A 16,934-nucleotide genomic window follows, 5' to 3' on the forward strand; every position below is an offset into this window, starting at 1 on the left:
TTATTCTATTTCCTTTGGAAATAAAGCCCCTATGGTTCCATAGGGGCTTTATTTCCTTCTTCTTCTTCTTATTTCATTTTTTATTGGTTAATTGAAAACATAGTTTTATTGAAATCTATTTGCAAACACCGCCACCAAATAATTACAATTGGAATAATTCTTTGTTCTTTGTCAGTCTACCCTTATGAAAACATATGGCTTAAGCGTATTTCTGTAATCGCTTTTTTTATTGTATAACTAGATGGTCGGGCAAATGAGTCACCTGATAATAAATGGTCACCACACCTTAAATCGTTAATGCGCCATCAATCTTGGATGTTAAGAGGTTATATCTTGTGCTTATACACTGGCTTGCTTACACTTCAAACCGGAACAAAATAATACTAGGTATTGCTAATTTCGAGCCGAGATGGCCCAGTGGTTAGAACGCGGGCATCTTAACCGATGATTTCGGGTTCAAACCCAGGCAGGCACCACTGAAATTTCATGTGCTTAATTTGTGTTTATAAATCATCTCGTGCTCGGCGGTGAAGGAAAACATCGTGAGAAAACCTGCATGTGTCTAATTTCAACGAAATTCTGCCACATGTGTATTCCGCCAACCCGCATTGGAGCAGCGCGGTGGAATATGCTCCAAACCTTCTCCTTAAAGGGAGAGGAGGCCTTTATCCCAGCAGTGGGACATTTACGGTGTTACATTTGCTAATGCTAAAAAATGCTAATGCTAATTTGCGGTAAAATATCTGATGAATACCTAGCCAGACAGACTTGCAAAAAGTCCTACCACCAAGTGTATATAAATTGATACGTATTCAATGATATGACAAATATTCAATATAGAATTGTGCTTTTGTGCTAAAATATGTACCAGAGTTAAATCACAAGGCAAGTTACCTTGTACATAATTCCTGAGTGGCTTTCGCAAAACTGACTTGAAAAGGTACAGACAATATGCTCACTTGTTTTATTTCTTCTTTAAATATAAAAGCAAAACAAGAAGATGAGAGAAATAGCTTCACTTGACTGAAACTGAAACTTCGAAAATAATACAAAATTTTATAATCATCATCATTTAAAAAACCATTTTGTCAGAGAAAAATTCAGACATGATATTTTCCTAAAATGGCGGCTGTTCCGGTAGGGAGACGAAGAAAATCTTATTATGTTCAAAAATTGCAGCTATAAAATTTCTATCCTGATTCAAAGCGTTAAAATGTCGTCACCCAATTTCCCTGATGAATGGCCTAGATGGACATTTCTAAATTGCATAACGCGTATTAAAAAGCATCTCTCAAACTTCGTATGGTTGAACTAAACTAAGTAGCTAACAAATCTATTTTAACAATTATTTTCGTATCAGATATATTTAATATGAATAGAGAAAAGCTGTATGAATCTGCATTAGCAGCCCGTAAATGTCCCACTGCTGGGATAAAGGCCTCCTCTCCCTTTTGAGGAGAAGGTTTGGAGCATATTCCACCACGCTGCTCCAATGCGGGTTGGCGGAATACACATGTGGCAGAATTTCGTTGAAATTAGACACATGCAGGTTTCCTCACGATGTTTTCCTTCACCGCCGAGCACGAGATGAATTATAAACACAAATTAAGCACATGAAATTTCAGTGGTGCCTGCCTGGGTTTGAACCCGAAATCATCGATTAAGATGCACGCGTTCTAACCACTGGGCCATCTCGGCTCTTTTTTCTTTTGTATGAATCTGAATCTTGACTAAAGATAAGATCTTAAACCCAGCAACAAGCATGACAGAATTTTCACGTCCTTACTTTTTCTTTCCTTTTAGTGCTCTGTCGTATAAAAGAGTATATTACTTCTACTATATAACACTGTATCTACCAACATTGGAGCATGGTGGAATTAGCTAAACATCTTCTCCTCAAGGACATAAAGTCTTATCCACCAAGTATCCACTGCTAAGTGGGAAATTACATATTTATTAACATACAAAAGCTTAACAACTCAATTCAAAGCAGTAATCGTTAATGTCGATTAATATGGCAAACTGTTTGAAACTGTCAAGTATAATTAAAATGTAATCTAGCTACTAATATAATTTGTAACATGTACCTCCAATAATCTACTCTAATCGAAATATATTATGAGTTGTTCAACTTCACAAGAGTAAACGCTTACACTACCTAATATTAAAGGTAAATCAATGATTCCAATATTAATCCATCCGTTATCAAATAGCAAATTGACGTATATCTCTTAATAAATATATATAAGTACAGAAATATATATATACGTAATAATTGTTTTTTTTTTTCTTTGAAATTTCAGATCAGAAACAGGTAAAAAAACGTATAAATAACTTGAAAGAATGAATAAACTCGGTATTTTTTTGTTTTAAAATAAATAATCAGGGCCTTAACTTAATAAAGAGACTGGACAAGGGTATTTTTTTCCTAAATAGAACATCCTTTTTTTAAAAAAATATACGTGGAATCGTCGTTTACTTATGCAATAAAATGTATTCTAAGAGTAATATTTTCGTATCTTCCTATTACTTTTACATTTATTTTTGTATCTTATTAAAAAAATATATTAGCAATCCTTATTATAGAATATTACTGTTCTATATTTTATTATCGTTCGAAACTATTCTCTGTATTAACTACTATCTCTCCAAACGCTTGATTATACTATCAATAATCCTACAATCTAAGGCCATCGTCAACATTATTGTGCAGCTATCGAACTAAGCTTATCTAACTCTTCGTGTGTTAGACGCTAATTAATGGCAGCGATGTCAGACAGCCGATAATATAATATCCGCTACTCACTCGATACTTCCGTTAAAAGGTATGAAAACTCATATAGGGTTAAGTTTGTATTATGTTTTTTTATTACGTTTGTATTGACGTGGTGGTAGGGCTTTGTGCAAGCCCGTCTGGGTAGGTACCACCCACTCATCAGATATTTTATCGCTAAGCAACAGTACTCAGTATTTTTGTGTTCCGGTTTGAAGGGTGAGTGAGCAGTGTAACTACAGGCACAAGGGACATATCATATTAGTTGCCAAGGTTGGTGGCGCATTGGCGATAGTGACCACTTACCATTAGATGGTCCATTTGCTCATCCACCAACCTATATCATTAAAAATTAAAAAAAAAATCACGAATGGATTTGGGCAAAACCGAACTGTCTAGAAAAAGTGCAGATCAACTTTTTCGATTTTTTCTCATAATTTCGGTTTTGCTGTCCCATCGAATTATAAGATTTAAGAAATAGAGAGTGCACAGCTTGTGTACTTGTATATACACACTAAGTATAACTATAATAACTTTTACAATTAACTACTGAGTCTTTATACTGGCTGCTTGACGACATCGATCGGGAAATTCATTGTATTAACGTAACTTTTATTAATATATATCTAAACATATGTGGCCATCGTAAATATCTTCATGATTGTCCCGCTTTCATCCGTAGTTCTCTAGTAGGTCGTACTAGAGATCTGATCAATATAACATCACTCTGATCTTACCAATGCTCAGCGTTGTGAGCAAAACCTCCATGGTGAGTGAATATATTAACTTGTTTAAGCTAGGAGCTAGTTGAATGAAAGAGAATGTTTGATTCGTGTTAAATCCACCTTTCGTACTATGCCCTTGTTTGTAATAAGTTTGAACATAAAATAAAAATGTATTAATCAGACCTCGCTTTGCGAATTTTTGGTAATATTTAAACACGATTGTTATTACGTCAGCAAACATTCGTAATGCCTTCCATATAACACGTTTTAATGATTTATCGTTGTACTTATACAATTCGAGTAATTTAAAATGCGAATATTCCCTGAAAACTTTATTTGATATTACAGTACCATTTAATTTATTAACTTTCATCGTGAAGATTAAACATGGTTGAGTTTATTTATTCCTGTTGAATTTTGATCACTTTTTCATATCAATATACGTTGAAAATGTTTTTTTTTCCTTATTTAAATGATATACTATCTTTTTTATAAATTATACTAAATCGACTAATAATTATACACAAAAGCGCATTTAGTAGGTAAAATTAACATATATTATTGAAAACGATTGTTATCGAATCAAACATGAACATCGTAAAATGTTCGTATTGTTTTAGAATATTTCACATTGGTAAATTGTGTAAAAACAGACTTCGGTTTAAGTAAAGAATTTATTTTGTTGTGAATTAAAAATTAATGACATGAGTTTCTAATTCATTTTTTTATTACGAATGTACCACTTTAAAAGTGGTCGCCACAACCCATAAACATTGGTAACAAAATTCCTCACATCACACTAATGCGCCCCCACCTTGGGATGATGTTATGTTCCTAGTGCTTTCAGTTACAGTGGCTCACTCACCCTTTAAATCGCAACACAACAAAACCGAGTATTGCTGGTATTGGTGGTACCTACCCAGACGGTAGTAATAATCGGGTTTTATATCAAGCTTTATTTGATTCTGTCTAGACGTTGTTCAAAAAACAGACACAAATAAATATAATGCCACATTTTTATATAGTATTGATAGACATATTTTAAATTTCTTCATGTTTTGCTTTCATTATTAAAAGAAAATTTCAAACATAATATTTAAAAAAATATGACGCATTAAAAGAGAGCAAAATTCCTGATATACGCAATCACTTGTCAACACAATTTTGACGTAAACAAAATGGCTGCCACTGTGATAATTAAATTGTCTTTGTAGTGGGATTTAGCGCTTAGCACGACCTGGTACGAAAAGTATTCGATAGAACTTATCTACTATGAAGGGACACGACACCCGATACTGGTTTTGATGCCCTTGTTTGACCCTAACATCCCATATTGTAAGTAATTACAGTAAATTTTCTATTATATAATATACTTTATTCAAAAAGGCATGTTAAGCATTTATGAAATGTCATCTTCCAGTGTTGAATTAAATGTAATGGACCACCAATCGAAAAAAAAATTCTACGTAGAAAAACCGGCAAGAAACACAGTAGTTACTGTTATCCACCATTTTAATTACAGAGTATGTCAGTAAAGAACAATTAAATGTTCCTAGAAATCAATAAATACTTAATCCACGTTTTTTTTTATCTTTAACATTATCTTGTGTTGAGTATAAATATGCTTTATTATTATGTTTTTGACATGAGCTTGAAACATACCAAGCGTGCTTCCAGCGTGACAATTTGGTGCTGCCAACAGATACCGTACAAATAAATATGGTGCAACCGTTAGCAGGTCAACTACTGTTCTAACCATGCATTTATATTTGCTCGAACTACCGTGTCGTTGTCCTCACGCACGCGCTTACCTGTGCAAACTAGGTTGAAACACTGCGCATATAAGACGGAGCGTGTGGATGGAGCATTACGGAAGGCCTTATTCTGCTTAATGAACGCTTTATATAGAAACTATTTTACAATTCTCGTTCAATTCCGTGTCATAGTTTACATTGCCCCGCGAACAATATTATAATCCTTGAACAATGAAGGCGTGTTAAATGCCTATTATAATATATGTTCAGATCTTTTAATTGTGCGAACTGTGGAAGTTATTTCAGTGTAGGTATTATACATTGGAATTATTGACATTAAGGACTTCATACTTAGGTATTTTTAGTAATACTTAGTTATTCCAAACTGTTTTTTTTGCAAAATGCAGTCAGTTAGTGTCAATCCATAAAACATTTAGAAATTATAGCGTTACAATCGAACTAGTTTATTAAGCACTTATACACGCAAATCCGCTCTTGTGGATGTTTGTTTGTGACAAGAAGTTTGCGCCTTGAGTGCAGCAAAAACTTTAGTCAGGACGAGATTGTAAAACACTTTAACATTAAATCTACTTAAACAGAATTACGAAGACTTCTTGACACCCGAAACGATTTAATTATATGGGAACATCAGGAGCTATTAATGTTCATGTATTTTAATATAAATTATTTATTACAGTCAAGCGACAAAAAATCTGAAAAAATATTACTAGAAAATATATGACGAAAACGACTTTATAATTATAATATAATAATAAGTAATATATAATATAACACGAAATTATACATGCACATGCATGCACAGAATACGAATTAAAAAATAAATCCGTTACTTCTACTCGCTTCAAAGAAACTTTAACATATTAACGAAATGATAAGCATATTTTGACAGAGTTACAAGTCTCACTATAGTACCAAAAGTTTCAATGTGAATGTTATAACTTTGTAACATTATGCTCGTCTAGGTGGGTACCTCAAACTCACCTGTTAATTTACTGTCTGGTAGTAATATTTATTATGAATATACGTTGTTGATTTTAGAAACTGACAACGTACAACGTACGTTCTTATAAGAATTTACTTGCATGAATATTTTAAGAGTAAAATTTATTTTAATTAAGTTAAATGTAAACAAATAAAAAAATACAAATCATGACCACTTTGAATGATGTCAAGAATGTTAGAAGAATTTGGATCGTCCCCTTTGTGTCGAAGACATTCAAAGTCCTTTAGAGGCACTAAGAGATTTTTTAATATATCAAATAGGTAAGCGAACCAATAAATGGACCACCTGATTGAAAGTGGTAATCACCACCCACAGACATTATCACTGTAAGAAATAAAATCATTCCTTGTTAACTAATATATTATATCCTTTGTGCCTGTAGTTACACTGAATCACTCACCCTTCAAAGCGAAACACAGCTATACTAAGTATTGCTGTCGGTACCTCAAAGCCAACCACTACCACCGCCACCGAGAATAATACTTGTAATACAGAAAATAATTGCAACAAATATACGAGAGAAAATAATAATTTTAAATAAGACTGTCTATAAAGATGTAATTAATACCAACATACTTTAGCACTGGATATATTAAAAACTAAGTTTTAGCATTCTTCCGAAAATCTTTTCAAGGTTAAAACAAATACAACGTCTCTCGTAATACGACTGAATACGTAAAACACACACCGTACCTCAATATTGTTCTACAATTTTAATATTTTCATTTTTTAAATTGCGAGCCGTGTTCATTTTTTATTATTCAAGTACCATCAGAAGAACAATATCGAGAAAAATAATATTCTTTCATTATTTATACTTGAATCTTCAATCTACTTCGTTCCATTTGAGGTAAACATATGTATGAACTATGATACGAGTATGCATACACTTGTAAATGCGTCATGAAAGATGATGATGTTTTAATGCCCGATTTCTGGCATAGCGGACATGCTTATGAGATTACCTGATTGCGTAGAACCTATAATAGATTAGTGCACAACTGTCCGCAAACACAGAAGCACTGTTACAATCCAATGAGAGGGCAAGACCACACGACCCGTATAAGTTCAGACTTAAGACCATTGGCTTTAAGTGTTTTCCTAGGCATAGGAGTGAAATCACTGCCAAATTCCAGACTAAAAATGTATGTGACGAGCAGCTACTTAGAATGTATCAACGACTTGAACCAAGGGTCTTTATAACTAAGTCGCTTCATAAATTGTCACATAGAGACGTAACCGAAAGAAAATTTTACAGAATTTCCGCTCATAGCAAATATCACAATTAAGTTAATTATTAAAATCTGGAATAAAGAGTTATGACTGTGGGAAGTGTATTTTAAGGTCTCTTATTATCTCGCTGGGAAAGCGATAATTACGTATTTCCCGGCGCCGACAGGGCCCGAATAACTAATAAAATAAAAACCAGCGGCAACCACTCCATCTCATCGGGGGGCATCACGGGCTCGCTCACCCACGCTACCGTGACACCCCGGCGATGAATCTCGATTGACCTATTTTTTCCATCCTACTGTGAACCGAAGTTGCATCAAACGAATGTACTTTTTATTTGTCAGTCCGTGTAGTTAGTCTGTTAGTGATAGTTAGTGTGTTGTGTTTTGGTTTGAAGGGTCAGTGAGAGTGTAACTACAAGCACAAAGAACATAAAATGTTATTTCCCGAGGTAATATTTCTTACGGCGCCGATATCTAAGGGCGATGGCGCCGATATCTAACCACTTACGGCCAGGTGGTCCATTAGACGTTCAGCCTACGTTTAGGTATAATAAAAAAAAATGGTTTCGTGAATTATATTTATATATGTTTATTTATACTACACGCCATACATATTTTTTGTATGTAATTTGTATCTATATTCATTGGAGTACAGTAAAGAGTATTTTGAATTTGAGAATAAAATGATGATAAAAAAAATCATATAGAAATATTTTAGAGCCGACCTATTGTTTTATTTGTACCAATTAACGAATTGAACGTTTGTTAAATAAAGCAAAAATGCATTAGGTGTTCCGTACGTCACGTGATTATCGATCGGTTCGTGGAAAATGTAATGGAAAAATATTAATTTTTAAACGATCTTTCAGTTCGACGTTATTTGTAAAAGGTTTCTTTCTTTTATATTTGTTTGGCTGGCGATTGTGAATGCAGACGATTATTTATGTATAACGAATGTTAGAAAATCGATTAATCGATAATTATATTCGACGCTAATTGTTTAAAATAAAAATAAAAACACCTTTTATTATTTTTTCGTCAAATTCGAACATTTATATAATCGTTATGATTACAGCAAACACGTGCTTGATTGTCATTGTATTTATTAAACGTAATTTGACACAATATCAACTACACTAATAGTTCATTAAAGACATCAATCCGCCATCTTGGATTCAAATGTTATCAAATTTAATTGAACCTTCAGTTCGTGACATTAATCTTGACATTGAAAACCACATTGTTATCAACTAAAATCAAACCCTGAATATTGGCTATAGAAGTCGGAGGATTGAAGCGGTGATTTGCATATCGATACGCAGTCGATATCCGATAGGATTAATAGTTACGATAGCTTTTATATTTTAAACGATCATACGATTATTATCATAGAAAATATTAAAGGTTTAATTATATTGAGAGTATTGAAATATAAAACTAACATCTAATCGAGTAGGTTTATACGACCGATTTTGGATTATCGATATTGAAATTTCATTACACTTATGTATTTAGTATAGATTAGAGAATGAAATAAATAATTTGTGGTAAAAAACTGAGTGCGGTATCAGAAAGTCTTATTAAGTTTAGTTTAGTCTTATTAAGTTTATTTTTAATTTCCACATTCACATACGTAGAAATATCTATTGAAATAATCAAAATAATTGTGAATATATCTTATCACATATAAAACATAGGCGAAGATATATTTAAACCGATACCTTTAAGTGCGATAGGCGATTTATGTAAGATCATTTCCTGTGGCCCAAGGTCACTTGAAAGAGATAGCACTTTATCGATTACTCAAAACGACTGCGGTTTTGTTCTATTGTTGTTGTATAAAAAGATTTTTATTCTTAATAATACATAGTCTTAACATAATTGTTAATTATGTTTAAATACGCAGTAAGAAAATCTCTCTTTTTTTTATGTCATAGGTGGCAAACGAGCAGGAGGCTCACCCGGTGGAAAGTGAATACCACCGCCCATGGACATCTACAACACCGGGGGGCTTGCAGGTGCGTTGCCTTTTGGGGGGGAAGGGTATCGGGCCTCCGGGACTCTCACATAGATATTTTGTGGTAACAGCTGGCAAAGTAACTAATGATGAACAAAAAACCATCATATTTTGAAACTAAAATCTTAAATAAAGACGACAAAAGCGTATCTTATAGTAAGCCTATATTAATGAAGGATCTGCTTGTAATATCAGCTTACACAGCTGAACAAAAGCCTACTAACCTCTGGTTAGAAGTAAAAGCATCATCAAATATATCCTCATCACCAAATACAGGCTGTAGATTTCAAATTGCTGGGCTAAGGCCTCCTTTCCCTTTGAGGAGAAGGTTTGGAGCATATTCCACTTAGTAATGGTAGATTAGTTGTTACACCTGAGGCAGAATTTTGTTGAATTGAGACACGTTCATTGAGGTTTCCTCACGATGTTTTCCTTCACCATCAAGCATGAAATGAATTATAAACACAAATTAAGCACGTGAAAATTCAGTAGTGCTTATGGGTTTTGAACCCGCAATCATAGGTTCATGCCGGTTCACTGCACGGCATCAAATGCGAGATGATATATACAGATGCAGCAGAATTTAAACAAATGATTTCCTTCCATGCCGAACTGGAGATGAATTGTAAAAACGAATTACGCAAATGAAAACTTTACGGTTTAAATACGTCATCTTCAGTTGAAATTCACGTTCTCTAACCACGTGACTATCTCGGCTATATTAATAATACAAGAGCATTTTCTGCTTGTTCTAGAGTTGTTTACTTTTGTGAAATTTCAACTAAAGAACCTTTTGTGCTTCAAATGAAAACCTACAATTAAGAAACCTTTGGAAAGGAAAAGTAAGCACTACCAGCTACCTAATGGTAGATTACACTACACCGTAAATAGGCTATTATGTTCCTGTCTTTAAAAGTGACGTCACAAGTCAACGCTCCCAGGTTTTAACGTCTATATAAGTTGGGAACTTTGTAATTAGCTACGACGACGTCTTATCTTATGAGACTTCAGTTCTATTAAAATTAGATGCATTTTATCCAAGTCACGACACTTAATCAAGATGACGATGTTCTTCGTAGTGAATTTAGACACGGCGCTATTCTGAAATACAAGCTAACAGTAGGATATATAACGATGCACAGTATGTGAAAGCACAAGTTCACTTTATATTTCCTCACTCATAATTCAACAGTATAACAAATTCGACGAGACAGACCTCCGAAACAATCTGAATTCATGCTTTGTGAGTCACAAAAGTGTAAATGATACTGACTTTGATAAGTGAGACTCCGGGCTGTTACTGACGCTGCTAATTTGTTAACGGAAAATCCCCAAACTTACTAGCCCAACCCGAGCTCTACACAGCTCTACACTCTCTGGATCTGCGACTTTATGTATGTGGAAACGGCGGCACTAAAACTCAAGTAAAAATAAATCCTATTTACTCGTATAGTACTATTTTAATGTATTGACAAAAACGAAACAATCTCTGGTCTTTACGATTATATTATCAATTGTCAAAACAATTTTAACAAAAAATATATATACGTGAATTTTTTATTTGTAATAAAACAACTTCAATAAAACTTAGTTACATTATAAACCTATTTTTTGAGATGTAAGTTTCCATCAGTATTCCGAATAATATTCATAACTTATTTGCTGGCACATCACGTTCCGCTGGATTCCAATATTTCCAATAAAGACATTTCATTGGAATCCGCTGGAGTCGGAATGCGTAGAGCATGAATTATCGGTTGGAACTAATTATTAACGATAATCGTTTTAATGGAACAAAAAACGACTATAGGATATGACCAGTCATTGCCTATCTTTTAACAACTTTTAATTATCAGTGGGAAAATATGTACTCCTTCCATTGAAAGAAATACAGATGCTTTTCCACGCCAATCCTAATCATCCATTCTAATCGTTTAATCAACCATAAATATTTTAAGCAAGAAAAAGGTACAATACGTGAGTATTATATTTTTATTAATGTTAACCAAAACCAAAAGTCTTGTTTAAAATAAACGTTCTATTGGTTTTTTTTTTATAGTTTAGTTTTCAGTATTCAAAAATTATGTACCCACTGATGAATGTAATGGGTTATTCTTTTCACGAAATGCTAATTTTAAATATGTGTCTAACTAAGATTAAGTAACAATAGATAGAACTATAACTTCTAATCTAAAATTTCGTTACTAATAATTATAGAAATGACGCCATCTTTTTTTAATTTAGCTTTTATTTGTGCCGAGAGGGCGCAGATTATACAAGTCATTAACCATGAATAATCCATTTTTATGCTAAGAAATGTCATTAATTAATCATCTTAAAATCACAGCTCAGCGCTCTTCTCTATGATTTTGATTTCCTCTTCAGGCAGTCAACCTTTTCTTCTTAGGGATGTATCTATCTCTAAACTTACAATAAGATATAGTAAAAATCTTTAAAACGCAACAAAAATATTCAATTAACTGTCTCTTAGACGTAAAAGAACCTTTTTCACTCAATAATATCCTAACAGTGTTATACATACAAGCAATAACATATTTTCTGTTATTAATTATTACATAATGCTATATCGTAATTAGTTCACGTTCAATTAATATCACGGACGTATGGAATATTTATTAAAGAGTGCTCGAACCCTGAATGAAGTATGTATATGGCGACCTCCGTGGTCGAGTAGTGTGTACGCCGGTTTTCATGGGTACGCCACTCCGAGGTCCCAGGTTCGATTCCCGGCCGAGTCGATGCAGAAAAAGTACATTAGTTTTCTATGTTGTCTTGGGTCTAAGTGTTTGTGGTACCGTCGTTAATTCTGATTTTCCATAACACAAGTGCTTTAGCTACTTACATTGGGATCAGCGTAATGTATGTGATGTTGTCCAATATTTATTTATTTATTATTATATAATTGAGTTACGACTAAAGAATTTATATATATATATATTTAATATATAAGCGTATGACTTTAAAATTGAATAACTAGACAGACTAGAAACATAATTGTCAATAACTTCAAGCAACCCCTAAGTGTTGAGACTTCAATATAAGATAAAGTTTCAAAGCAATAAATATAAATTTGAAAGTTTATTTTAATTCAATTATTGGAGTCAACTTTATGTAGCACACTTGCGAGGCCTTCGAATGGCAATTTAAAAAAGTAGTTGTTATTTATGCTAATAAGCAACTTTAAAATTGCTATTATTCGCACTGAATTTTAATAATTCTTGAATAAATTTCAATAACTCGGTCACTACTACGATGGAAAGCTATTGAATGAAATACCACAATATTATAATTGGTTAAATCCTTAACTTAGTTTAACAATAAGGCGATATTTATTTCAAAGTTGTGAGATTCTTATGATACCGTATTTTCAATCTTCGGTTAAAGTTTAACTATCAGTAAATAATATAATTCAACTTTTAAGTACGATTCAGTAGCGAAGCAGTGCGATTCAGTAAGAAATCACTTCGTATCTCACTCGTAACATATGACAAACGGCTTACAGTGATACGTCATGTTGTGATATATGTATCCTATAAATTTTATAATTATTAAATACAAAGGCGTGTATCCTATTCTGACATTTCAAACTCGTGTTTTGTGATGAGTTTCGAGTTTCGATTGACAGAATACCCTAACTGGTTTTCCCTTATATACCTAAGCCATGTTTCTACCAGAAAGCTAATACTTGGTTCGTTTTATACGACATCGGTTACAATAAAACCTTCTATATAAGTCAAGTACACCATTATACTAATATACTAGGTAGGTAGGTAGGTAGGTAGGGAAAAATCCATTAGTTATTTAAAGTTATCGTGTAACGCAAGACCAAGACTAGATATAGCGAGCTACCGTCATTTCCGTTGACTTTATTTGATGCATGGTAAACAAAATAAAAGCTATTACGTATATCATTTTAATGTACCAACATAACGGCCACGCAGTTGGCCAAAATCCGCCACAAGACGTTTTCGACACACACCCTTATTCCAATGACTTTATCCACCACGATCTAAATTCCGATCTCATATCGTTACGGTTATCTAAATAATGATTTTGACAGCATTCATTTCCATTTTTAATATAACGACGGACTTGGTTGCTTTTTTATCAACCAAACAGCAAGATATTTGATATGCTTGATTTTAATTTTTAATCAGCTATGTACATTTGTAGGTTAACTTCGTCAAACTCATTGATATTTCAGCACAAATAATTAAAAATAACACAACGATTTCAAGCGCAGTGCGTTAATTTGAACGACGAAGTACTATATCAACTTTTAAAACATATTTATAACATACATACATATAATTGTTTTATAAACAACAAATAGCGTCAGCTGTGCACAACTGTTAAAATAAAAAAATAAACAGTTTGTACTGCGCCCACACATATGTATGTTGGTACTCTTGATACGTAACGTCGAAAATTTAATTGAACTAAACTTCTTTGAACAAAATATTTCTACTACCTTGCGTCCAAAGTTAAATTCAAATCACAGTATCGCTTATTAAAACCCTTTCATTTGGGAGTTAAGGTGTTTTGTCCCCTAAACCTGTTATTATACTGGCTTACTAACTCTTCAAACCGGACCACAACATTACAAAATCAAAATCAAAATATACTTTATTCAAGTAGGCTTTTACAAGCACTTTTGAATCGTTATTTAACAAACTATTTAAAGTAAAGCTACCACCGGTTCGGAATGTAGATTCAACCGAGAAGAACCGGCAAGAAACTCAGTATTTAGTACAGTGGTAGTAGCTGTCTTGCACAAAGTCCTACCATCACTTTTTTTATTATAAACCATCCAAATAAACGCACAAAACTGTACAGTGCGTATTGATTATTTCATCAAGAACTTTGGCGCAAAATTGTAGACCTTGATTATTTCAACGAAAATACGACCCGATGTGATAGTCACCAGTTCAAATCAGATAAGTAGGGTTGTTGCTTAGTCCTAATAATAACGGTGTGATTGGTTGGTCTACACTATAGCCTTCCCATTTAATGCACTTCGATACAAGAGCACTTAGATGTTCAATATGCAATTACGCGGCGAGTAACATTGCCTTGGATTCACTATTATATTTATACTTTAGATATTTTGAGACGTGACTAATTAAAAAAATAGAGATTAGTACTCTGGGGTCTTAGAAGAACGTGGAAATATATAACATTTTAGACGTCTAATAATTATTGAAACTATGTACAACAAATAACAATTTAAAAAAAATGGAGCGTCAAATCTGACGTAGAAAATTGTCAACTTAATAACAATTATATAAGAACTTTTTCGAAGTGAACTTTTTTGTATTTTCCAGTTTGCAAGAATGCTACATTTTAAGGTGATTCTCTAGTTAGTATGCACCCTAAAGGAACACGCGACAAGCCTCTCTCGTCCACGTGCTACGTCATTAGTACTAAGAGCGCATGAATATGAACCGAGATGGGCTTTAGAAATCTATTTTGAAAGATGCTGTATGACAGACGTTTGAAACAAATATTTTGTTGAAAGGTGTCTCTTCAAAAATATTACGTGATGTTTGGATTTTGTCACGCTAACTTTTAATAATAATGATAAAATAAATTTTATTTTAGACGTTTTTGTTTTTTTATTAGTAAATAATAACTCGAGAATTATAATAATTAAAAACGTATGTGTAAGGAGTGGTTATTATTTCTTACAAGGCCAATGTCTGCGCGGTGGTGACCAACCACCATCAGGTGGTCCATTTGTCTTTCCGCTTACCTATTACATAGAAAATCCTCAAATAATATTAGTACGTTTTATATAAAAAATAACTGCCATTAACAATTCATTGGATAACATTGCTATCGTGTGGTTTCTAATGCAGATTATTTCCAACGGATTGTCATAACAACACATTTATATAATGGTGGATTTTATCTCAAATATAAATTTAAAACAAAGTCTTAACTCTAGATTATTATTTGAGCGACTGAATAATTTAAATATTTCATGCATGTAGTTTTAATATTAAAATAATTATTATTTAACTTTGAAGGGGCAGGATTGCAAATTTAGCAGGATTCTCGTCACAATCTGAATGCTATGCAAGCGAGCTAGTAGTTCTACGAACTTCTCATCATTTGAAGTTTTCAATAAGATTACGTGAAAAATCTCTACTCTCTACTATCAATACTCCTCATATTAGAAATAAGAAAATATATTTCCAGATATTGAAAACTAAGAATCGTTTCAACTTGACATACGATGTGTTTTATTTTAGCTATTCACGCTATCTGTTGCGTGATAATATTTCGCGTTAAATATTTATCAATTGTAACAAAAATCTACGTATTATAATCAAATTTTTCGTCACAGTGAAATTTTGCGTAACCAGGACAGTTAGTAGAAGTAGGAAAGTCACACTGTTATTTATTGCTTTGTTAAGGCTCTAATTTTGAAGAGATGGTTTGGAGCTTATTCCATCACGCTGAGACTAAAATTTGGTAATTTTTCATTCCATACATTTTTCTCGATTATTTACTTAACCGCTGAGCGTTAAGTGATACAAAAATAAGACAAATTCATATCATAATCATTAATGGCTCTGGCCTGGTTTTGAACCAACGATATTCGATTAAGATTTACGTATTTTAACCACTAAGTCATCGCAACTGCGACTACTTTGATTTATAGTTTCATTTAAAAGTTCTATTCCATTTCTATCGTCATTCGTGTCGTGATTTCATTTATTCTGTCGGCGTAGTTTAATTATGTAAATCTTCTTAAAAAGATTTGGCAGATTTATAGTTGGTATTCTACCCGACGACAATTCTTCTTGTGAATGCTTAAGCTATTAGATTTGAGGCGCTTACCTGCTCGAATGTTAAATGCGCTACATAAAGGAATTCATTGATTGGCTCTTACGGATCCAATAAAGCGGAAGTAGAATCTAATACTAAAATATGTAGCATTGTAACTACAGGCACAAGGGACGTAACATCTTAGTTCCCAAGTTCGGTGGCGCATTGGTGATGTAAGGAATGGTTAATATTTCTTACAACGCCATTGTCTATGGGTGGTGGTAACCACTTACCATCAGGTGGCCCTTTTGCTCGCCCGCCTACCGTTATCATAAAAAATACATATGTACATAATTCTTGAAATGTAGTCTTATATTTAAAATTATCCTAATGTCTAGAAGTTGGATGAAACATAAGTGCAATAAAAAGCTGAGTGATCATTTATTAAAACCAATTTAAAACTGTAGTTGTTGATTGTCTTACGCAAATGTCAACCTTATTTTTTTTTTAAATCATAATTATAATGTCTTATGTGTAATGTCTCTACGGGCTGATCGAAATTTAAAATCTTTGCTGCAGATATTAAAGTACTCATATGTATATATTATGCG

General features: G+C 33.0%; 1 protein-coding gene and 1 long non-coding RNA gene across 2 annotated transcripts in view; one reads left to right on the plus strand and one right to left on the minus strand.

Annotated features, from left to right (window-relative positions):
• LOC125065305 overlaps positions 1–16,934 on the minus strand; it is an 82,536-nt gene that overhangs the window by 52,509 nt on the left and 13,093 nt on the right. The gene's annotated exons all lie outside the window — the stretch shown is intronic.
• LOC125065306 lies at positions 12,379–15,151 on the plus strand. Its single transcript, XR_007119612.1, has 2 exons — positions 12,379–12,408; positions 14,874–15,151. It is a non-coding gene; the product is annotated as an uncharacterized LOC125065306 (long non-coding RNA).

Source organism: Vanessa atalanta, chromosome 7 (assembly GCF_905147765.1).
Source record: "Vanessa atalanta chromosome 7, ilVanAtal1.2, whole genome shotgun sequence".
Taxonomy (NCBI): Eukaryota; Metazoa; Arthropoda; class Insecta; order Lepidoptera; family Nymphalidae; genus Vanessa; species Vanessa atalanta.